Below are 25,142 nucleotides of genomic sequence, written 5' to 3'. Positions count from 1 at the left end.
TCAACAAAACTAAAAGACAACCTACAGAATGGGAGAAGATATTTGCAAATGACGTATCAGAAAAAGGGCTAGTTTCCAAAATCTATAAAGAACTTATTAAACTCAACAGCAGAGAAACAAATAATCCAATCATGAAATGGGCAAAAGACATGAGCAGAAATTTCACAGAGGAAGACATGGACATGGCCAACAAGCACATGAGAAAATGCTCTGCATCACTTGCCATCAGGGAAATACAAATCAAAACCACAATGAGATACCACCTCACACCAGTGAGAATGGGGAAAATTAACAAGGCAGGAAACAACAAATGTTGGAGAGGATGCAGAGAAAAGGGAACCCTCTTACACTGCTGATGGGAATGTGAACTGGTGCAGCCACTCTGGAAAACTGTGTGGAGGTTCCTCAAAGAGTTAAAAATAGACCTGCCCTACGACCCAGTAATTGCACTGTTGGGTATTTACCCCACAGATTCAGATGCAATGAAATGCCGGGACACCTGCACCCCGATGTTTCTAGCAGCAATGTCCACAATAGCCAAACTGTGGAAGGAGCCTCGGTGTCCATCAAAAGATGAATGGATAAAGAAGATGTGGTTTATGTATACAATGGAATATTCCTCAGCAATTAGAAACGACAAATACCCACCATTTGCTTCAACGTGGATGGAACTGGAGGGTATTATGCTGAGTGAAATAAGTCAGTTGGAGAAGGACAAACAGTGTATGTTCTCACTCATTTGGGGAATATAAATAATAGTGAAAGGGAATATAAGGGAAGGGAGAAGAAATGTGTGGGAAATATCAGGAAGGGAGACAGAACGTGGAAGACTCCTAACTCTGGGAAAGAACTAGGGGTGGTGGAAGGGGAGGAGGGCGGGGTGTGGGGGGGAGTGGGTGACAGGCACTGAGGGGGACACTTGACGGGATGAGCACTGGGTGTTTTTCTGTATGTTGGTAAATTGAACACCAATAAAAATCAATTTATTAAAAAATAAATAAAAATAAAAGGCAGAGTTGGGATAGTAGAAATTATGCTGATCTGAATGTCAGAAGCTATGGGTTCATATCTGGTTCTGAATTTGGACTCCTGAATAAACTAATACCACACAAAGTCTTATTTTTTCCCCTCAATCTCAATATGAAAACTTTTGTAGGTTACTGATGAAAAACTGATAAGAATAAAATGCCTGGTATATAGTTCTTTCTTATTTCTTTATTTCCTTTGGTGCTAGCCTGATTCTTCTTGATTGGATTAACATGATTTCTCAATGACTTGTATATCAGATCAACTTGGCAGAATTATCATGTGCACCAGAGACAGTACACTCAGAACATTTGTCCTTTGGACCTGGTTCATGCATTATTTAAAGAACAAGCATAATTTGTTAATAAAATTAAACATGTGGAATCTAAATATTAAAATATATTCAAATTTACTACTTCATATCAACGGCAGTTTGATTTTTAAATTGTCTTCCTGCATTGACACAGAGACATTAATGTGGAAGCCGAGAAAATTAAGGCCATTCCATCTTAAGTTCAGAGTTAACACAAGTACAGCCATCTCAGGCCCCTGTGAATAGGAGTTGAACTTTACCTTACTTCAGTTAAGCCCCATATTAGAATGAGAACAGAGCTCAACGCCCTTGAAAGCCCCATATCAGAATGTAAACAGAACTTGAGAAATTCCTCCACCCCTTCTGGAGGTCCCCTAGACCAGCCCATAAAACTAAGCTGGAACCCACCTCAGGGTCCAAGTCCCTGCTGCGCTGTGTCGGGTATACTTGGACCCAAACTTGAGCTTGTAAATAAACCCTCGTGTGTTTGCATCGGTGTAGGTTCCTTGGTGGTTTCTCGGATACATAATCTTGGGCACAACAATTAAGCCACACTCCCTCTTTGGGACCAATAGGTACAGGCATCACCGGTCTGGGCTAAGGGTATCCTTGGGTCTCTGTAGCCGCAAACTAATGAAACTCCAAAACATCCAGTACAATACAAATTCAATAGAGAGGAAATTTTCTGAATAGTTTACTTGAAGCAAAACATTCATCTTCTATTACTCTCTCCTTTACTCCAAGTACTTAAAAACTTTCATTCTTTATATTTGTAAGAAGATCTGGATGTATATAAAAGCCAAGCTTTGATAGAGAAGGCTGCTACAGTGTAGCCTACCCTGCACCTCCACTTAACTTTTCCCTTCAGTCCTCAATTCCCTGTAAACTGATCTTAGTATTCTCTTATTGAAACTATTCTTAAAAAGTAGCATACAGTCTCCAAATTAATAAGTACTAGAAGCACTTTTCTTTCCTTATGGTATTGTACTCACCAGCTGCATTTCAAACCACATGTGATCCTTGAGATTTTCCATCATAATTTTCATAGTTTACTCTCTCTGGTTTTTATTATCATATTAACTGTTTTCTCTTGATATGTTTCAGAGTCTCTCACATATTTACTCAGCTTATTTTCATTACTTTTTCTACAGAGTTTCTTCTTTAGGCCAATATTCTAAATATATGTGCTTTCTTGAGATGATTCCAGCATGAACTGTGGACTTTAGGACTGCCATATTGATGTACGCAGGCCTACCTCTCTATTGAAGTTTATTAAGTGTTTGTAAATGTCTTAATTTTGCATCTCAATTTAGGATATATATTAGGGGCCTGTATTAGACATCTGTTGGGGTTTCTGCTCAGTTTAGAACATATTCTTTCTTTTTTAAAAAATATTTTATTTATTTATTCATGAGAAACACACAGAGAGAGGCAGAGACACAGGCAGAGGGAGAAGCAGGCTCCATGCAGGGAGCCTGACGTGGGACTCGATCCCAGGTCTCCAGGATCAGGCCCTGGGCTGAAGGTGGAGCTAAACCGCTGAGCCATCTGGGCTGCCCTGTGTTCTTTCTTTTTTAAAATCATATTATTTTATTTTATTTTATTTTATTTTATTTTATTTTATTTTATTTTATTTTTCATCATGATAAGTGCACTCATTAATCCCCATACCCTATTTCCCTCATCTCCCACCCACCTCCCCTCTGGTAACCATCAGTTTGTCCTGTATAATTAAGAGTCTGTTTCTTGGTTTGTCTTTCTCTCCCTGTTTCCTTTCCTTGTTTGTTTTGTTTTTGAATTCCACATATAAGTGAGATCATATGATAGTTGTCTTTTTCTGAGTGACTTATTTCCCTTAACATTATATTCTTTAGCTCTATCCATATTGTTGCAAATGGCAAGATTTTATTCTTTTTTATGCCTGAATAATATTCCATTGCCTGTGTGTATTGTATGTGTGGGAATATTATATATATATAAATCGCATCTTCTTTATCTATCAATGGACACTTGGGCTGCTTCCATTGTTTGGCTACTATATGTTATGCTGTTGTAAACATGAGAGTGCATGTAGGAGAAGCTTTTTATTTTGATGAAGTCCCCAAAGTTTATTTTTGCTTTTATTTCCTTTGTTTCAGGAGACATATTAGAAAAATGTTGCTACAGCTAATGTCAGAGAAATAACTGCCTGTGGTTTCTTCAAGGATTTTTATGATTTCAGATCTCACATTTAGGTCTTTAATCCATTTTGAGTGTATTTTTTTAATGAAAGAAGGTGATACAGTTTCATTCTTTTACATGCGGTTGTCCAGTTATTCCAACATTGTTTGTTGAAGAAACTTTCCTGTTGCATGTTTATTCCTGCTTTGTTGAAGATTAACTGACCATATAATTGTGGATTTATGTCTGGGTTTTCTGTTCTATTCCACTGATCTAAGTGTCTATTTGTATGCCAGTACCATACTGTTTTAATTACTACCACTTTGTAATATAACTTGAAATCTAGAATTGTAATAACCCCTAGTTTTGTTTTTTTTTTCTTTCAAAATTGCTTTGGCTACTCAGGGTTTTTGTGGTTCCATACAGATTTTAGAATTGATTGTTCTAGTTCTGAAAAATGGTGTTGGTGTTTTGATAGTGATTAAGTTAAATGTGCATATTGTTTTCAGTAATATAGACATTTTAAAAATATTTGTTCTTCCAACTCATGAGCAGGGAATGTCTTTCCCTTCCTTTGTGCCATCTTCAATTTCTTTCATCAGGGTTTTATAGTTTTCAGAGTACAGGTCTTTTGTCTTTTTGGTTAAGTTTATTCTTCGATATTTTATTGTTTTTGGCACAACTATAGATGGATTTGTTTTCTTAATTTCATTTTTTGCTGCTTCATTATTAGTGTTTAGGATGCAACAGATTTCTGTATGTTGATTTTTTTTATCCTGAGACCTTACTGAATTCATTTTTTCAGCTCTAGTAGTTTTTTGGTGCTGTCTTTAGGATTTTCTATATATGGTATTATGTCATCTACAGATATTGAGAGTTATACTTCTTCCTTACCAATTTGGATGCCTTTTATTTCTTTATGTTGTCTAATTGCTCTCACTAGGACTTCCAGTACCATGTTGAATAAAAGTGGTGAGAGTGTACATCGTCTTGTTCTTGACCTTACGGGAAGCTGTTTTTCACCATCAAGTATGATGCTGGCTGTGGGCTTTTCAGATAAGACCTTTCTTATGTTGAGGTATGTTCCCACTAGACCTACTTTGCAGAGAGTTTTTACCATAAATGGATATTGTACTTTGTCAGGTGCTTTTTCTGTTTCTATTGAAATAATCATATGGTTTTTATCCTTGCTCTTATTGATGTGATGAACCATTGATGTGATGAACCATGTTAATTGTTTTGTGAATATTGAACCACACTTGTATCTCAGGAATAAATTCCACTTGAGTATGGTGTATGATTTTTTTAATGTAATGTTGGATTCGATTTTCTAATATTTTGTTGAGCATTTTTTGCATTATATTCATGGGAGATATTGGCTGGTAGTTCTATTTTTTGTGGGGTCTTTATCTGGTTGTGATATCAAGGTGATACTGGCCTCATAGAATGAATTTGGAACTTTTGCTTCCTCTTGTAATATTTAGAATAGTTTGAGAATGATAGGTATTAAATCTTTAAAAGTTTGGTAGAATTTACCTGTGAAGCTGTCTAGTCCTGGACTTTTATTTGGGGGGAGTATTTTGATTACTCATCCAATTTCTTTGCTGATTATGAGTCTATTCAGATTTTTATTTCTTCTTGTTTAAATTTAGTAGGTTATATGTTTCTAGGAATTTACCCATTTCTTCTAAGTTGCCCAATTTGTTGGCATATAGGTTTTCATAATATTCTGTTAAAATGGTTTGTATTTCTGTGGTGTTGGTGGTTATTTCTCTTCTTTCATTAGCGATTTTGTTTATTTCGGTTCTCTCTGTGTTTTGGGGGGCTTTGGAGGTCTTTTTGGATGAGTCTGGCTAGCAGTTTATCAATTTTTGTTTATCTTTTCAAAGAACCAGCTTTTGATTTCATTGATCTGTTCTACTGTTTATGTTTTTTGTTTTTTTTTTGGTTTCTATACCATTTATTTCACTCTAACCCTACTATTTCCTTTTGCTGGACTTGAGTTTTGTTTGCAGAGCACATTTATTTCTGGGCACTGTTCCTGACACAGTATTCTGGCAGACCATGCTTGTGGTCTCCTTAATTTCCATTTCTTCTTTAGCTTACTAATAGAACTTCCTTTTTACTGGAGTGTCAATATGCCCAGCTACTAAATTAAATGTCAAAATTTACTAAGTCTTCTAAGGATTCTGGAAAGTTTTACTTTCTTGATAGAGGAATCATCTCTTCTTCTTCCTTGTTTCTTCTTTCTTTTCTTTTCTTTCTACTTGGAATGTAAATGAAAGCTGAAGGGAGGCCAGTCATTCTGCTACAATGAGGTGCCTCTAAGGATGGGAAGAACCCCCCCGCCCCCCCCTCACACACAAATAGTGCTGAACCAGGAGACAGAAGCAGTCTAGACCACTGTTGACTCTTTGGAGCTTCTGTACCAGTTCTGTCTCCTACATTAGTTAGAATTAATTTCACTTGTGAGCAAAATAAAATATCAAAGTAATAGTGGCATAAAAAGATATAAATCATTTCTCTTTCATGTGTCATAAAAATATATAAATCATTTCTCTTTCATGTAAATGAAGTTGAGGGATGGACAGTCCTGGGCTGATACACAAGATGATACAAGTGATTCCTTAGTCATTAAGCACTCAGATTCTGCATTTTATGCTTATGGCTTTGGGAATAAGAAGGCTGCTAGGCCATATAATCCAGCCATTATATCCACACTTAATTCATGAGCAAGAATTATCTCCCTTTAAAATATACATAGAGACGTATATATATAAATACATACATATATGTATACATGTATACATATGTATTTATATATATATGTCTCTTTAAAAATACTTTCTTGAAGTCACATAGGACACTTCTATTGATATCCCTCAGCCAGAAATTAGTCATTGAGTCATACTTAACTGCAAGGTAGCTATATTTTCAGCTACAAATAATGACTACTACGACAAAGGAAGAAGGTGGTGAAAATTGGGGACAATAACTAGCTGTTTATTTTCCAGATGCTCATCTTTGACTACTTTATATATCCATCTAAAAAATAATTCCCCATTTGATTAAACTTAAAGTTAGGATTCTATTACTTGCAGCCAGATGCAATTCTTAACTAATTTAGAGTTTGGATCCTAAATAAGAATGCTAAGAGTAACAAGATAAAATGTGGAATTGATAAAGAAAGAAAGTGGGGCACTGGACAATGAGTAATCATATGATGCATGCCAGAAAATCGGTGATGATTATTTTGTAGAATTAAGTCAAGTTGTTTTCTGTTGTATTTTAGGAAGTCGACCATAGCCTCCCCAGTCTATAGTATTAGGAAAAATAGAGGGCAGTTCAGACTTTTGCAGGGGGAAGGAGTTTACTTGTTGCCACTATCATCAGACCATTCTATAAGCAAAAATGGAAGAATTGTTTTAATTATCTATTGCTGCATTATAAACTATTCCAACACTAAATTGTTCAGAATACCTATTATTATCCCTATAGTTCTTATGCATTGAATAAGCTCAGCTGAGTGATTTTCTCATAGGATGTCTCCCATAATTTCATGTCAGGTGGTGAATGGGGCTGGAAATATCTAAGGTGTTGACTGGCCTAGACATCCAAGAGGGCTCTTCCTTTAGCTAGGATGGCTGAGAGACTGAGCATCTTTCTCTCTCCATGAAGCCCCTCCTCATGACTTAATTGGGCCTCCTCACAACATGATCATCTCAAGGAAGTCATGCTTCTTTTTGTTGGCTATCCCCAAACTGACTGTGTGAGAAACCTAGCTGGAAGCTACTAGGCTTCTTATAGTCTAGCCTCAGAAAACATGCAGCATCAGTTCTGCCACATTCTGTGGTCGAACATGAATTATAAAGCTACCTAGATCCAAAGAGTGCGGACTACACAAGTATATGAAAACCAGGAAGAGGGATCCCTGGGTGGCGCAGCGGTTTGGCGCCTGCCTTCTGCCCAGGGAGCGATCCTGGAGACCCCGGATCGAATCCCACATCGGGCTCCTGGTGCATGGAGCCTGCTTCTCCCTCTGCCTATGTCTCTGCGCCTCTCTCTCTCTGTGTGTGACTATCATAAATAAATAAAAATTAAAAAAAAAACTAGGAAGCATGATTCTTGAGGGTTGGACACTATCTTTGGAAAGAGAATACAAACTTGCTAAGAGAGTTGCTTTATGCCTGTGTCTTAAAATCTCAATTGGATACTGAAAGATTGTAAAAAAATTTTTGTTTTTGCACTTTAAACATATTCCGTGGCTGTGGAAGTCTTAGCAAAAGCAAAGACAGACTTATGCTACTTTTCTTAAGATTCCTCTCTCAGACAAAGGTTTTGAGTTTAAAGGAAAAGATGAGATCAATACTACTGTCATCCAGAGGCTGTTTTGAATTGTTACAAGATAGCTGCAAGAAACTAAGGGCTAGCAGAATGTGCAGAGCAGGGGTCAGTTGATTCAAGAAAGGACTCTTCAGGCTCAGAGATCCTCAGCTCTTTCACATATATAGAATTAATAGCTTAGAGCCTACTAAGTTTTTGAGGAAACCATTTTGTGAAAGAAACTGAAGGGTTACAGGCATCAGCTTGTGATTGTTCAGTCCTCAAGGTCATTTCTTGCAAATGCTTGATAGCTCCCAGAAAAGGCATTTCCCCCAAAGCTATAGGCCACTCATTTGCCATCTTTCTATCCTACTCAAATGGAAGAGGTTTTAAAATTTTTGTTTGTTTTTAATTTTATTTATTTGTTCATGAGAGACAAAGAAAGAGGTAGAGACATAGGCAGAGGGAGAAGCCCGATCCCTAAAGAGAGACTGATACAGGACTTGACCCCAGGACCCTGGAATCACACCCTGAGCCAAAGGCAGACACTCAACTAATGAGCCACCCAAGTGCCCCTGTTTTGTTTTGTTTTAATCTTGATCATTCTACTGATTCTCTATACCCAATTCTAATATGTATGGGGGAAGTATCCCCACACTAACAAGCAAATCTCTGCATACCAACTCAGTTCTGATAGTATCTACTCAGAAATAGCATCAGATTCCATAGGTAAAGGGTTTAGTCCTACCAAGACTGTCCATTCCCCCTTCTTGTCCCCTGCACTTCAAATGCCAGGTGTAAATCCAGGTTATCACCTGTGCTTCTGACCTACTGGCTACAGATTAAACGAGAGGTATTCACAACCTGCTCCTTAGACTTATAGATTCTAGTCACAATGTCCAGGTTGTTACCTATACTTCTGACCAACTCGCTAAAAATCAGATTCCCACATGCCCATCTTTGGTTCAATTAATTTGCTAGAGTGGTTCACAGAACTCAGAGAAACATTCTATTTACTAGATCACTAGTTTATTATAAAAGAATATAACTCTGGAACAACCAAGTGGAAGAGATTCATAAGGCAAGATGTGGGGAAAAGGCAAGAAAATTTCATGCCCTCTCCAGGCACAACACTCTTTCTGAATCACATGTTCACCAACCCAGGAGTTCTTTGATTCTCTTCTGGTTCTGTTTGAATTTTTGTGGAGAATTCATTACTCATTGTTTGAAGAAAAAAACAATTTACTCATTGTTTGAAGAAAAAACAAAAGAATTGATTATAGCTAAGATTTTTAAAAAGAAGAGGATTTGTGGAAACAAAATACTTGGGAAATAGAGTATTTTACAAGTGGATAACAGTGGGTGTCTGTGGAGCAGAATCAGATTGTTGGAAGACAGGAACGGGAGACTTACTTTTCTCTGTAAACTCATTTGCCCTAATAGAATTTTGTGCCTTATCCATGTATTACCTATTTGAGAAAGCAATTGAAAGCCACAAAATTTATTTTCAATATAATGTGAGCCATACCATGATAGTTACCACCATACTAACTAGCTTCCATTTATTGGGTTTTTACATTGTGTGAGGCTCAGTTCTAAACCCTGTACATAAAATAGATTAATTAATTCTCACATCAATCTAAGAGGTAAGTAGCATTACTATCAGCTGTATGATTTGGAAGAATTGCTTGATTTCTTGTGTAAAACTATTTTTATTCTATCCTATTTATACTATTCTTATTTCTGTTCATTCTGTGATATCACATATGTTAAACGTTGAATGTTTGCTATGTTAGTAGCTATAGTAGAAAGTATTCTGGTTTCGAAGTCCTGAGCTCTTTTTTTTTTTTTTTTTTTTGTCTAGCAACTTACTACCTATGCAAACGTCAGCAAGCCACTTTTCCTTTCTGAGGAAGTCTTAGTTTTTCACTATAGAAAGGAAACAAGGTGCCTTCTCATTTTACAGGCTTTGCATGAGGATCAAATGAAGGCATACAGTGGAGGTAGATTGGGAACCAGAATACACCAAACCAATATGGGTTGCTATTATTATTAATACCTAGTGTAACATTTCAGTTAGGAAAGTGGTAAGGCAATAGACATGTAACTGAAAACAATTGGAAGATCATTCTGCTTTCAGCAGGAGTGGCATTTCCTCTTTGCTTGTTGCTTTATATAGCCGCTAGTTTTATGCATAGCAACAGCCTTGAAGTGGATCAGCAAGTACATAATGAACATACTTTAAGCAGGAAATGTTAAATGATTTATATCTGTTGGTATGGGCTAAGCCTTGATTAATTCAGGAGATGTTTTTCTCAGTTGAAAAGAAAGCAACTGACCTCATGTTGTTTACTGTACATGAATAAATTCGACATTTGGTGATAAAATGGTAAGCTAAGTTAAATTTGTGGCTTTTGTCTTAAGAAAACCCTGGAAATATTGTACAGTATTTATTTAGATTCACTCTCTTTTCTTTTGCATAATTTGAGAGCAGCTTCCCCAACTCCTTCTTTTTTTCTTCTTCTTCTTCCCCTTCTCCTCCTCCTTCTTAGTCTTTTCAGGAACAAAACAACCGTGTAAAATACTGCAAAATGACAACAAAAAAATCTTACCAAAAGTTAAACTAGAAGGTGGAAGAATTTGACTTTATTAAACAAATAGTATCTATGAAAATATATGCAGAGTGTTCTAGAGGATTTATCAAGCCAAAATTCCTTCAGAATGCCATATATATAATAAGAGAACCATCTGAGAAATGAGGGGAAAGGCAAAAATATATATCTTTGTTGTTTTTACAGCTCTATAAGGTTACCTGGCAGACTTGCCTATAGTTTGGTTAATTTTAGTTTTTCTTGGCTCTTATAATAGTTGAAACCCAGAAAAATCTTCTAGAGACCTTTATCTCATTGGTGATAAAAAAGAATCATAATGCCAATAGTCTCAGACAGCTCAGTTTATTTTTGCACAGAAATTTTATTTTTTTCTCAATAATGTCCCATCCTCCCCCTCTCCTCCGTAGAGCCTTTCACCTCCCCACAGTGGCACTCTGCTGAGCAGCTTTCCAAGGGGAGAAGGAATGTTTGAAAATGTGGGGGAAGATGTGAACTGCAACCCACATAAAAATCTTTATTTAGATAGTTTTTATCCAGAGATTTTAAAAAATGCCAACTAAGGTACTCAATCCTATTTTCTTAGCAGAAGCAAGAGAATAAAGCAAGAAGGTGGGGAATGCTTAGTACACCTGCACCCTGTATGGAATTTAACATTTTCTCTTATTTAGTAGTTCATTGTTTTCTTTTTACCTCTATTCAGAGCTTACAGCTTCAATAGGCAAGAGCTCGCTGGGCAGCAAATTCTGAGTGTGGGTTTTAGGGTCAAGCTGACCTCACTTCAGATTTCTTTTTTTTTTTTTTTTTAAGATTTCATTTATTTATTCATGAGAGGCACACACAGAGAGAGAGAGAGAGAGAGAGAGAGAGGCAGAGACATAGACAGAGGGATAAGCAGGCTCCATGCAGGGAGCCCGATGTGGGACTCGATCCTGGGATTCCAGGATCATGCCCTGGGCCAAAGGCAGGAGCTCAACCGCTGAGCCACACAGGCATCCCTCACTTTAGATTTCTTGAGTATTTTTAAACCAGAATTTAATTGCCTCAGCAGAAGGAACCAGAAATTTTACTCTACCCAAAACAAACAAAACAATACCAGACCCAATTTCAAACAATCATAGTAGCAACAATTAAAGCAAAATGGCCAAAATGTTATGTTTACTGTAATGAAAGAGATTCATTTGAAGTCAGGAAATCTACATTTAATTGTCTAGAAAAAGCATTCACAAATATCTTAAGCTCTTCAGCCTTTCTTCATCGGTTCCATTGGAATGACCACTGGCCTAACTCTTTTATAGTTTGTGTGCAGACCCAACAATGGTGTATCTCTGGAGGTCGGTAAACATTTTCCAGTTTCCAGGACTGCAGAATAACTATTTTATGTTTTGTGGGTCATGATGGTGGAGTCGTAGGACAAAAGCAGCCATCCACAATGTATACACTAATGAGTGTGTCTGTGTAAAAACAACAGCAACAACAAACCTTCACGTATGAACACTAAAATTTGTATTTTATATAGATTTTACATTTCAAAAAGTTCTATTCTTCTTTTGATTTTTTTCTCCAAACATTTAAAAATGTTAAAATCACTCTTAGCCCTTGGACATAGAAGTTTTGGCCTGGATTTGGCGCACACAGGTTGTAATTTGCTAACCCTGGTGTATATTAAGCACTAATAAGTTTACATATATGCAAATAGTTAAGTTATATAACATCACTGTGAGATATCTGAGATACATTTTAATTCCAAATTTCCCTCTGTCACCTCAAACTTGTTAAGATTCCTCCTTGCCATTTTGCAACATTTCAGTTTTGTCTCAAGGAAAATAATTTAATTGAAGAGGTCCTTTTGACTGAAAATTTCCAGGATGCATTTCCCATCCAAAGAGAGGCGGTTGTAGAGTTACTTAGCACTTGAAATTAGATAAACTACTGAATCATCTCTGAGTGAAGCATCCTAGATTTCCCTAGATGATATAGACACTCATTTTACACCTTGTGCATGCCCCAAAATAGAACCCCCCACACACAATGCGTTATAATTATCTGCTTAGGTGTTGTTCTCCCGGTGAATTAGGAGCTTTGTAAGGATAGGGACTGGGCCCCAGTGTCTCCTAAAATTTGTGGCAATATTATTCATTTATTTGTGCCGCTGTGAAACTAATAAGGAATCTGAAGAGCATGTAGAAATACAGGGAAAAAAAAAACAAGTAAAATTGATGAGGGCATCAGGATAAAGGAGAAATGTGGGAGTTAGATTTATAAAGGCAAGGTAAGAGTATCACAGGAAGCATATTCCACTTGGTCCTGTACAGTTGCTACATGTGGCCTGCCAACTCGCCCCTGTGATTGATTGATAGATAGATTGATTTTTTTTTTATTTGGAGTTCGATTTGCCAACATAGAGTATAACACTATCCCGTCAAGTGCTCATCCCGTCAAGTGCTCCACTCAGTGCCCCCCAGTCACCCCATTCCTGCTTAGCAGGGAGTCTGTCCCTTCCCCGCCCCCCCCCATGCTCATGCACTCGCGCCCTCTCTCTCTCTCTCAAACAAATAAATAAAATCTTTAAACAAAAACATAAAATAGTTATGGCTAAATGGAACAAGAAATGTTCTGAACCAAAATTCTGCTGTGGGAGAATAAATTTTAGCTGAAAATTTCTAGTCCCAGAAATAGCCTGAATAAATTTGATTCTGATGTCCAGTTTTTGTGATGTTAAATTAGAGTTCATTTATATCTTTGTTCTGCTTCCTATAATATGATTCCCCCTTTCCCCCTGGGCTGATTTTAAGAATAGCTCCTTATGGGATCCCTGGGTGGTGCAGCGGTTTGGCGCCTGCCTTTGGCCCAGGGCGCGATCCTGGAGACCCGGGATCGAATCCCACATCAGGCTCCCGGTGCATGGAGCCTGCTTCTCCCTCTGCCTGTGTCTCTGCCTCTCTCTCTTTCTCTCTGTATGACTATCATAAATAAATAAAATTAAAAAAAAATTTAAGAATAGCTCCTTATCTTTGCTTTTCAAGAATTTGACCATGATATGCCGAGGGGTTTATATTTTTCAAAAGGTTTAGGAAGTTTTTCTCCATCCTTTTTTGAAATATTTTTCTTCCATTTCACTGTCTCCTCTCTTTCTGTACAGAGAGACCGCTGTGAGGCTCTTATTCCACAAATCTTTAAGTTTTTCATTATTTTTTCCAATCTTTTCTTTTTTTTTTCTCTTCTATATTCTATTTGGATAATTGTGATTGATCTTTCCTAGCTTTTTGTCATCAACCTTTCTTTTTTAGAGTTGCATCAACTATTAATTCCATCTAGCAATTTCTTTTTCATTTAAAATGATATACTTTGCAATTTCTATTTGGTTCTTTTTTATATTTCAGTTTTTCTGCTGAGATTTCCTATCTCTTTGCTTACTATAACTTTTTTTTGTTTTAAATCTGTACTTAAGTAAATAGATTTATATTCTGTTTTTAAGTCCTTTGCTGCTAATTCCAGAATTTGGGCTAATTCCATAGCTGTTTCTACTGATTTTTCTCTAAATTATGGATTATGTTTTTTTTACTTCTCCACATGTCCAATAATTTTGGACCATATTCCAGTCATAGTCAATGATATCTGGAAGGGGGCATAGATTATGTTTTCTTACTTAAGAAGAGATGAAATTTTGTTCTGCCACACAGCTAAATTAACTGAATCCTTTTGTTCCTGTTAGGATTGTTTTATGCTTTGTTAGGTTAGAAATACTTCAATTTTATCCATTCTTACAACATGGTTCTTACTCTAGGACCTGGCCCTCACTCCTAAACTCTGGCCTTTCAAGGGTTTCAAAAGAATGCCTAAAGTCCTCAGTGCAATCTCTCCACTTTAGGATTGAACTCCACTTTCTCCTAGCAGTCTGAAATCTCTATTTATATCCTTTGGTAGCTCCATCTATCTCTCAGGTCCACAACTATCCTGTTATCTTCATAGAGTCTAGTTCTGAATGTACTTATCCAAGCTTTCAGCCAATGTATCAAGGAGATCTCCCATATAGAAATCTGGAGGCCCTTTCTACATACTTCTCTCTGGTAACTTCAAATTTAAACCACCTCACCATCTCTGAACTCCCAGTTTCTGCCATTTCAGAGTAGGACTGATGCTTTTTTTTTACATTCCATCTTCTTGTATTGAAATCAGGAAAGTGTCCCCAGGCCAACTGCCAGGGCAAATGTGAGTCTAACCTTGTATGTTTGCCTTCTACCAAAGATCACATTTCTGCTCTATTGTTAAGTGTCTGAAAAATAGTTGCCTCATTTTTTTTTCTGTTTGTAATTATTTAAAGAGAGATGATTAGTCCTATACTAGTTACTCCGTCATGGCCAGAGTAGGAATCAGCACTTTTAAATATTTTTAAGTCTGCTTTACATTAATGTATGCCAGCTTTGGTTGTGAAACATTCAAATTGCCTGCAATTATTTTAAAGGTGCTGTGAGACTTTCATACTGTAAGATGAGGCATAGGCATTATTACAAAATAATTGTTTAGATAGGATGTAACAAAATAGGTTTGGGAGTCCCAGTGAAAACTGTAATGTTTTTTGAAATTTAAGTCTAAAGAGGCCATTTTATGCTGTAATAAAATGGTTATTTGGCATCCTTGATTTTATTTCTCAAAGGCACAAGCTTCGTTGTCTATACTATATTAAACAATCGAAAAACAGTGAATCTAGCTTTTATGTTCAGGATCTTCATGGATTACTTTTTAACTGAAGTTTAAGAAATTATTGTGAATTCTGCTAATGATTGGCTTAATTAGCAAATAAATACCAATTTTTCCCTAAGGTAGAAGACTCACAAGAACAGTTAAGTACTATATATTTATGAAAGTCATATTAGAAGCAAGATTAGATTGGAATTTGAATAATAATAGCAACATACATTTATTACCAAATTATTACCAAAGGTTTAGGTGAGAGAGTATGGGCAAATGAGAGAAAAAAGAAGAAAAAGTGTATTAGGCATTGGGGAATACAGGAATGAGGAGGAGTATTTTTTTCCCTATTTGGTATTTGTTATTCATTCAATACATAAATGGGGCCCTGGGATGAAGAGATTATAGTCTAATCCTTTTTTGAAAGTAACAACAAATACTATATAATAAGAAAGTAAAGTATAATTGAAAATTAGAGAGTTGGTTTGGAATGAATTTGTTTCTGAACTGTTAAAGTTATTTGTTTTATTCTGTCATTAAATTTTCAAAATACTTGGTTTTCATCTACCTCAAACTAAATGGAAGGCAGCATTCCAGAATTTGCGAGGATAAATCTACCTTATGATACTGAAGTTCATAAATCCAGGAACTCTTTTAATATACAATGCAAAGTGGTTCTACAGAGCTCTTGCATCCCTTTCACCTGTCCATTTCAGTAAACAGCACAGGGGAAATCACTTCATCTCTTTGTTTCCTTTTCTAACTTAGAAATAGATAGAAGGAACTAAAATTCTGAATGTTGCAGTATATTCTTGATATTTTTAGCATCACTGTCTTCGTTGTGCTCTTGAATCTTACCTCATCTTAGGTCAAATCAACAAGTTTATTCCCTGTGACCTAAGGTATGTATCTACAAATTTAGAGGAACAGACTGAGATCATTGCATGAAATAAAAAACAGTTTTTCCCCATGAGGATAGACCTGCCATTTCCTAGTAGTTATGTTCAAAATGACCATATGTATATGTTGCAGGAACTCCAAGGATAATATATTTTAAATGGGGGAAAGTTTCCTTTCACCTGGTGATAGTGTAAGTTCTGATCTTTCGGTGCCAATACTGTTATTCCCGGCAGACCTCTGCTTTGACCACAGACCTCAGTAATTCCATTAATCATTTTGTTTCCTTCAGAGCTAGAAGGCTATATCCAAGGGAACAACACTAAAGAGGGATAAGATTATATACCATTCTTTAATTTCCTAATTTGGGGCCTACAGCTCAGCATTTAAGAGATCGGGTATTTTTTCCTGTTTGCAATAAGAACATATTCCTGGCTAGGAATATGCAGGCTAACTGGTTAGGATCATCCTCTACGTAGACAATTTAAAGATAACAAATATGTAGCCTTAATTTGGTGAAATCATTTTTAAAGCAATACATAACATTCTGTTAGTATTACTATATTCTATCAGAATGTATATAATATCAATATCTCAGCACAGACTATTTGTAATAATAAAATGATGATCAATTTTCAAATATTATATAATATTCTGAAGATTTATTCTTTTACCATCCTTTATGGGATATTCACATGCTTCCATATGGGCTGAGTTAATTAAAGTGCCTTAACAAAGTTGCTTTAAGTGCTTGCTGTACAAACAGCTTCTCCCATTTTTAAACCAATAAATTGCTTTTAATGCCTCCAAAAAACAGCCATATATGTATCTTTTAAATATACACAGTTGTTACAGAGAAAATGAGCCTGAATGATACCAGAAAATAATACCAGAATTAGCAAATACATTTACATGCTAAGTTTTCCTATGATTCTTGGTTAAATCTTTTATTTTTCCCTTATCAAATCAGGTGCAATTTCCACCTTAGTAAATGCTTTGCAATTTTCTCTCAAGTCTATACTATTACTTGTTTAGCACTAAATCATTTATGTACTGAACTCTGCATATTTCATTTTTTTATTGAATTGTACATTTCTTTTTCTTGAGCTGTCAAGAGAGGAGTTAAAGTTTTCTGTTGGAGTATTTTAAAAATGACTTTTTTAAAAAGCAGAACACCTTTCAGACAGTTATGCAGCTGCTTTCTTATAGATCTCAGTAACTAGGCTACATCATTTAATGAATGACTCTTTTAATAACCCAGAAGTCATTTTATTTTATTTTTTTAAAAGATTTTATTTAATTATTCATGAGAGACACAGAGAGAGAGAGAGAGAGAGAGAGAGAGGCAAGGACAGAAGCAGGCTCCATGCAGGGAGCCCAATGTGGAACTCAATCCCAGGACTCCAGGATCATGCCCTGAACCAAAGGAAGACACTCAACCACTGAGCCACCCAGGTGTCCCCAGAAGTCATTTTAACAGAAAAGTTCCAGTTCCAGGAATAGTTTGGACAGATTACCCTAAAAGTCCCTTTATAAAACACACACACACACACACACACACACTCAGGGAAGTCTGGGTAGCTCAGTCAGTTAAGCATCTGACTCTTGATTTCATCTCAGCCCCACGGGGGGGGGGGGGGGGGGGGGGGCGGGCGGCGGAGCTCCACCCTGGGCACAGATCCTGCTTAAGACTCTCTCTGCCCCTCTCCCATCACTCTACCCCTCTAAAAATAAACAAACAAAAACACACACAGAGAAAGTAAGAACAGAATATACTTTCAAATGTAGAGTGGAAAAAAAAGGAAGGCTGAAAACCAATAAGGGAGCATGCAAACTGAGACTCCTGCATATACCCAGGATCCCCTGCTGGTGGGGGAATAAATGAACTCAAAGTATTATTTAGTAAATATTTAGTAAATATGCTCACACCCTCTAACCTAAAATTCCATACTTTTTTACAGAAATTCTCAGACAAAAACAAAAACAAAACACAAGATGTTCATTGCAGTATTGTTTGTAAGAACAAAAATATTAGAAATAGGGCAGCCCCCATGGCCCAGCAGTTTGGCACCACCTTCAGCCCCGGGTATGATCCTGGAGACCTGGGATCCAGTCCCACATCGGGCTCCCTGCATGGAGCCTGCTTCTCCCTCTGCCTGTGTCTCTGCCTCTCTCTCTGTGTGTCTCTCATGAATAAATAAATAAAATCTTTAAAAAATATATTAGAAATAATACCAATTCCCATTCATAGGATAATGAAACAATAAGTGGTAGTATACAATGGGTGCTCAGTACTATATAACAATAAAAAATGTGAAATATATCAAAGCCATATAGAAAACATGGATGTATCCCCAGAATAAAATGATTTCAAAAAGCCAGCTGCCAAATGACAATGATACCATCTTACACTATTTATAAAAGCTTGAAAACAAGCACATAAGCAATATTACAGTATTTATAGTAAGTTTATAAAATATTTGTAACGTATATCAAAACATGCATATAATACATGTATGAGAAGTAAAGTATTTTTAAAAATTGTGGTAATGATAGACACCAAGTTTAAGATAGTTGTCATCTCAATAGAAGAAAATAGGTCTTGGGGAGAGGTAAAAGGGAGCAGCAATTCTAATCTGTATTATCTTATTTATTAAAAATATAATTCTTATAAAAGTTGAGAGGGATATATTAATTATCAAGAAAAGTGAACAATTTCATATGCTATTGGTGGAAGTTTAAGTTGCAGTGTATTTGGAGGGCACTTTGACTATATTATCAAAATTGAAAATGTACAAACCTATCATTTAATAATTATATTTCTAGATATTTATCTTATGGGTACATTTGACATAGGTAAAAAGTTGCATATATAGAGATTTATTGCAGCAATGTTTGCAACAGGAAAAATTTTGAGACATCTGAAAGGGAACTGGTTAAATATATTTTTATATACCATACTTAACATATATGGATATAGTGATTACGGCATATTCATACAATGGAAAATATACAGTTCCTGAAAGAGGTAGCTCTCTAATTGCTGAATGAAAAGATTCCTCATATAAGTTAAGTGGGAAAAGCAAGGCACAGGAGAGTAGAACCATAGGCAGACGTGGCTCAACTGATTTAAAAAACATATATGCTTAGGAATGCTATTATGTAGTATATTCATGAAAATAGAAGTTTAAATTATTGAAAAGATACTTCTATGAAAGAGAATAGGGGAGACTATGGTGAAACGAGATTTAATTTTCATTGTGCATACTTTGAATTTTTTAACATGATATGTGTATTAAATGACTTCAACAGCCAGTTATAGGTTTTAAGAGGTAGAGTCGCCTGGGTGGCTCTGTCATTTAAGTGTCCAACTTTTGATTTCGGCTCAGGTCATGATCTCAGGGTGGCCTGATGGAGCCCCACATAGGGCTCCTCAGTCAGCATGGAGTCTGCTTGAGATTCTTTTCCTCTTCCTTCCACTTCTGCCCATCTTCCTTCTCCTCTCTCTCTCTCTCTCTCAAATAAATAAATAAATAATATATATTTTTTAAATGGAGGGAGAAGGCTACTGGGCACAGAAAATGCTAGATTTTTTTTTTCTCCTTTTAAAAAAATCATGGAGGGCAGCCCCGGTGGCGCAGCAGTTTAGTGCCCTTAGCGCCGCCTGCAGCTCAGGGTGTGATCCTGGAGACTGAGGATCGAGTCCCACGTCCGGCTCCCTGCATGGAGCCTGCTTCTCCCTCTGCCTGTGTCTCTCCCTCTCTCTCTATCGCTCATGAATAAATAAATAAATAATTAAAAAATAAAAAATAAATAAAATCATGGAGATTCTGGACCCTAATGCTATGGAAGTTATTTTGTTTTGTTGTTGTTGTTGTTGTTTCTTTAAATTCAATCAACCAACATATATAGTACATTATTAGTTTCAGATGCAGAGTTTAATAATTCATCAGTTATGTATAACACCCAGTGCTAATCACATCACATGCCCTCCTTAATGCTCATCACCCAAATGCTATGGAAGATTCCTAACTCTGGGAAACGAACTAGGGGTGGTGGAAGGGGAGGAGGGCAGGGGGTGGGGATGACTAGGTGATGGGCACTGAGGGGGGCACTTAGTGGGATGAGCACTGGGTGTTATGCTAAATGTTGGCAAATTGAACTCCAATAAAAATTTTTTTAATTAAAAAGAAGAAAAATGAGAAAATAATTTGAAATATGCTTCAGAATACTAATAGAGTCTTTTGTTTCATATCTAATCCTTATTTGAATACAATTAAGTTCATATTCTCTATAAGGTAGTGATGAATGTGCTGGTATTTATACGCATAGTTTTAACAATTATTATCAAATAATTATTTTTACCAGTTGTGCTGAAGGAAAAAAAACAACACTATACTAAGTATCAAATGGAGTATAAAGTTAGTCAATAATGTTAAGGTTGCTATTGGATGTTTGATGTTATGTAAATAAATAATTAAGTAACTTTCCCTCCTACTCCCATGGCAAAGCACACACATTCTTCAAATGAGGGGGTGAGTGGGTGGGAATTCAGGTCCTGAAATGGTAAGAAGTGCCTCAAGGTCACACAAATTATTAGTGGCAGATCTAAAGCTGGCATCCATGTTTCTTGACTCTTGGTTTAGTGTTCATTTTACCTACATCTAAATGCCTTAAATGGTAAATCCCAATTGTGCATAACAGAAGGAGAAGAGGGAGAAAATAAGAGAAGCGAGGGAGGCAGGAAGGAAGGGAGAATAAACTAACATTTATTGAAAACCACTATGTAGCAGATACTTTTATACAGTTAATTTTTTTTATATTTATAAGTACTCTCTAAGGTTCCAGATAGATTGCTATAAGCTATTTTATATTTGTGGAAACCAAGGCTTGATTGTCATGAGGGTGGGTAAGTGGCATTAAATAAATAGCTAAGGTATGAGCAAATACCATTTCCCATCTTACACTTACTTTGAGCTATGCACTCAGTGGGTAGAATTGTGAACAGACTCACAGATACTATTCCAAATATATACATATATTTGTAAAGTCAAAGCGAGGTAAGATAAATGTTAAGTTGAACCATTATATATTTTGACTTTTAAAAAGAGCAATTTTATATGGCGGGATCATCCAATATGCATGATACAAAGCACAGCTTAGAAGGACATACATACAGATCCCATTATGGATTCTAAGAGGAATCTTCAAGCATCTTAGATAAAGCAGAATAAGAGTCAAGCCGGTCTTTTGGGATTGGCAACCTAGGTTGAAAAGCCAAGTGCACCAGGGAAACAATACTGGGTCACAGATCCCATCTTAGGAGATGAGTTGCCAATAGAAGAGCTAGAGAATTATTAGCTAGCCCGTTCTGAGCGCGGTTTTGACAGAATGCACTCGTTGGCAGGAGTGTGAGAGGCAGCAAATGCTGTGGCTTTTACTTGTCTCAACCTTTACTTGGCTGAGTGCCTGAAGCTCTCCTTAGAAGAGATGCAATTATCCTCTTGCCCTTTCTCAAAGTTCTCTTCTGTCACTTTGTAGTCTGGCTTCAACAATGTCATACCTGATGACTGGTGTTTGAGCCCAAGCCAAGGGTGTCATTACCTGGAGGGGGTATAGTAATGTAACCCTATATATTATCTATAGCAAACTACCTGGAAGCGCTACAACCCCAAAAGCTTTTACTGGTTTAACATTCAAGCCAAACTGCAGGGCAAAAGGAAAAGGAGATAGTTTGTTTGCTAAAGGATTGGGTTATAGCAGGATGGACTATGTCAGTGAAAGGTGCCTCCTCTGGTTCTATTGTCTCTTCCTTGCAGCTCTAATACACCAGTTCCTAGATTCCTGAATTAAAGTGAAAAGCCAGAGCTCACTTTCTCTTTCTCCCTTTCTCTCTCTCTCTCTCCCTTCCTCCCTCTGAATGTGATAAGACCCTTCTTTGAGAAGAAATCCACCTACTTAGCACCTTTCCTTAGAAGCTTTTTAACCACTGTTTACTTGAATAGGGTCCTTAATGAGTGGTTTTGCTGTATGTGTGGAGGTTCCTCAGAGTTAAAAATAGGTCTGCCCTATGACCCAGCAATTGCACTGCTGGGGATTTACCCCAAAGATACAGATGCAATGAGATGCCGGGACACCTGCACCCCGATGTTTCTAGCAGCAATGTCCACAATAGCCAAACTGTGGAAGGAGCCTCGGTGTCCATCGAAAGATGAATGGATAAAGAAGCTGTGGTCTATGTATACAATGGAATATTCCTCAGCCATTAGAAATGACAACTACCCACCATTTGCTTGGACGTGGATGGAACTGGGGGGTATTATGCTGAGAGCAATAAGTCCATCGGAGGACAAACATTATATGGTCTCATTCATTTGGGGAATATAAAAAATAGTGAAAGGGAATAAAGGGGAAAGGAGAAAAAATAAGTGGGAAATATCAGAAAGGGAGACAGAACATGAGAGACTCCTAACTCTGGGAAACGAACTAGGGGTGGTGGAAGGGGAGGAGGGCGGGTGGGGGGGGGGGATGACTGAGTGACGGGCACTGAGGGGGGCACTTGACGGGATGAGCACTGGGTGTTATTCTGTATGTTGGCAAATTGAACACCAATAAAAAATAAATTTATAAAAAGAAAAAAAAATAAAAAATAAATAAAAAATAAAATTTACCACAACTGAAATCTCTGCTATTTTATTTTTTCCTTTGTAAAAGAATCTCACTGAATTCATAGACTCTATTTTTGTTTCCATTCATCAACCCACTTCTCTAACAATCCAATAACCATCTTCATTATAGCTGATACAGTATTAAGCTCAGGATAGAAAGCAAAATGCTATAGTAGTTGAGAACCTGGTTTCTAGAATCAGGAACCTGGGCTAAAGTCTAGGATCATCTAATTACTAGATATTACTTTGGGTTTTCTAATCTCTTACACCTCGGTTTTCTCATCATTTATATAGAACCTACTTCCAAGAGTTGTAAAGATTAAATGAGATAATCACTGTGGAGTCTGCATAGAGGCTAGAATACAAGTATTCAGTAAATTTGAACTCTTATTAATGGTGATCTATGAAGCCACAGCAATCTCAGACAATTTTTTAAAAAGGCATCCAGGGGATCCCTGGGTGGCTCAGCGGTTTAGAGCCTGCCTTTGGCCCAGGCGCGATCCTGGAGTCCCGGGATTGAGTCCCGCGTCGGGCTCCCGGCATGGAGCCTGCTTCTCCCTCCTCCTGTGTCTCTGCCTCTCTCTCTCTCTCTCTCTATGTCTATCATAAATTAATAAATAAATAAATCTTAAAAAAAGGCATCCAGATCAATAAGGAAGAAGTAAAAGTTTCATTATTTGCAGATGATATGACACTATATATAGAAAACCTGAAAGACTCCACCAAGCAACTGCTAAAACTGATAAATGAATTCAGTAAAGTCACAAGATATAAAAAAAATCCATGTACAGAAGTCTGTTACATTTTTATGTACCAATAATGAAGGAGAAAGTGAAATTACGAAAATTGCATTTACATTTACAACTGCATCAAATAATAAGATACCTAATAATAAACATAACTAAAGAAGTGAAAGACCTGTATTCTGAAAACTATAAAGCGCTAATGAAAGAAATTGAAGGTGACACAAAGAAATGGAAAAACATTCTATGCTCATGGATTGGAAGAATAAATATTGTTAAAATGTCCGTACTACCCAAAGCAATCTATGCATTTAATGCAAACTCTATCAAAATACCAATATCATTTTTCACAGAACTAGAACAAACAATGCTAAAATTTGTATGGAACCACAAAAGTCCCTGACTAGCCAAAGCAATCTTGAAAGAGAAAAATAAAGCTGGAGGCATCACAATTCTGGACTTATAAAGCTGTAGTCACCAAAACAGTATGGTACTGGCACAAAAATAGATATATAGATCAATAGAACAGAATAGAAAATCCAGAAATAAACCTGCAATTATATGATCAGTTAATCTTCGACAAAGCAGAAGAGTATCCAATAGGAAAAAGTCTTTTCAACAAATGGTGTTGAAAAACTGGACAGCAACATGTAAAAGAATAAAATTGGACCACTTTCTTATTCAATACACAAAAAATAAATTCAAAATGGATTAAAGACCTGAATGTGAGACCTGAAACCATAAAAATCCTAGAAGAGAGGATTCTCTTTGGCAGTAATTTCTTTGACATCAACTGTAACAACTTTTTTCTATGTCCCCTGAGGCAAGGGAAACAAAAGCAAAAATAAACTGTTGGAACTATATCAAAATAAAAATCTTTTGCACAGCGAAGGATCAACCGACAAAACTAAAATGAAACCTATAGAATGGAAGAATATATTTGCAAATGACATATCCAATAAAGAGGTCATATCCAAAATATATAAAGAACCGAAGGAACTCAATACCCAAACACCAAATAATCCAATTAAAAAATCGGCAGAAGAGATGAATGGACATTTCTCCAGAGAAGACATCCAAATGGCCAACAGACACATGAAAAGATTCTCATCACTTACCATCAGGGAAATGCAAACCAAAACTACAACGAGATATTACTCCACACCTATCAGAATAGCTATAATCAACAACACAAGAAAGAACAGATGCTGGTGAGGATGTGGAGAAAGAGGAATATAAACTGGTGGTGGGAATGCAAACTGGTGCAGCCAGTCTGGACAACAGTATGGAGTTTCTTCAAAAAGTTAAAAACAGTGCTCGCTTCGGCAGCACATATACTAAAATTGGAATGATACAGAGAAGATTAGCATGGCCCCTGCGCAAGGATGACACGCAAATTCGTGAAGCGTTCCATATTTTTACTTTTTAAGTTGCCTTTAGTCTTGGTCCTGATCTTTCTTTTTACAATTATCAAAATAAAATTTATTAAGAAAAAGGAAAAAAAAAGTTAAAAACAGAGCTTCTCTATAATCTAGTAATCACACTACTGGGTATTTACCCAAAGAATACAAAAACACTGATTTAAAGGGATACATGCACCCTGATGTTTTTTGCAGCATTACTTATGGTGGCCAAACAATGGAAGCATCCCAAGCATCCATTGATAGATGAAAGGGTAAGGAATGGATAAAGAATATATCCATTCTTTATC

The 25,142-nt window shown here is 36.6% G+C and overlaps 1 long non-coding RNA gene and 1 other non-coding gene across 2 annotated transcripts in view; both read left to right on the top strand.

The window, feature by feature from the left end:
• Positions 1-25,142, top strand: part of LOC140595149 (uncharacterized) — a 283,810-nt gene that overhangs the window by 240,194 nt on the left and 18,474 nt on the right. The gene's annotated exons all lie outside the window — the stretch shown is intronic.
• LOC112917166 (U6 spliceosomal RNA) lies at positions 24,745-24,851 on the top strand. Its single transcript, XR_003234422.1, has one exon. It is a non-coding gene; the product is annotated as a U6 spliceosomal RNA (small nuclear RNA).

The sequence above is a fragment of the Vulpes vulpes genome, chromosome 13 (assembly GCF_048418805.1).
Source record: "Vulpes vulpes isolate BD-2025 chromosome 13, VulVul3, whole genome shotgun sequence".
NCBI lineage: Eukaryota > Metazoa > Chordata > Mammalia > Carnivora > Canidae > Vulpes > Vulpes vulpes.
Note: the sequence above shows the minus strand (reverse complement) of the source record. Positions and strands in the feature narration are given on the sequence as shown.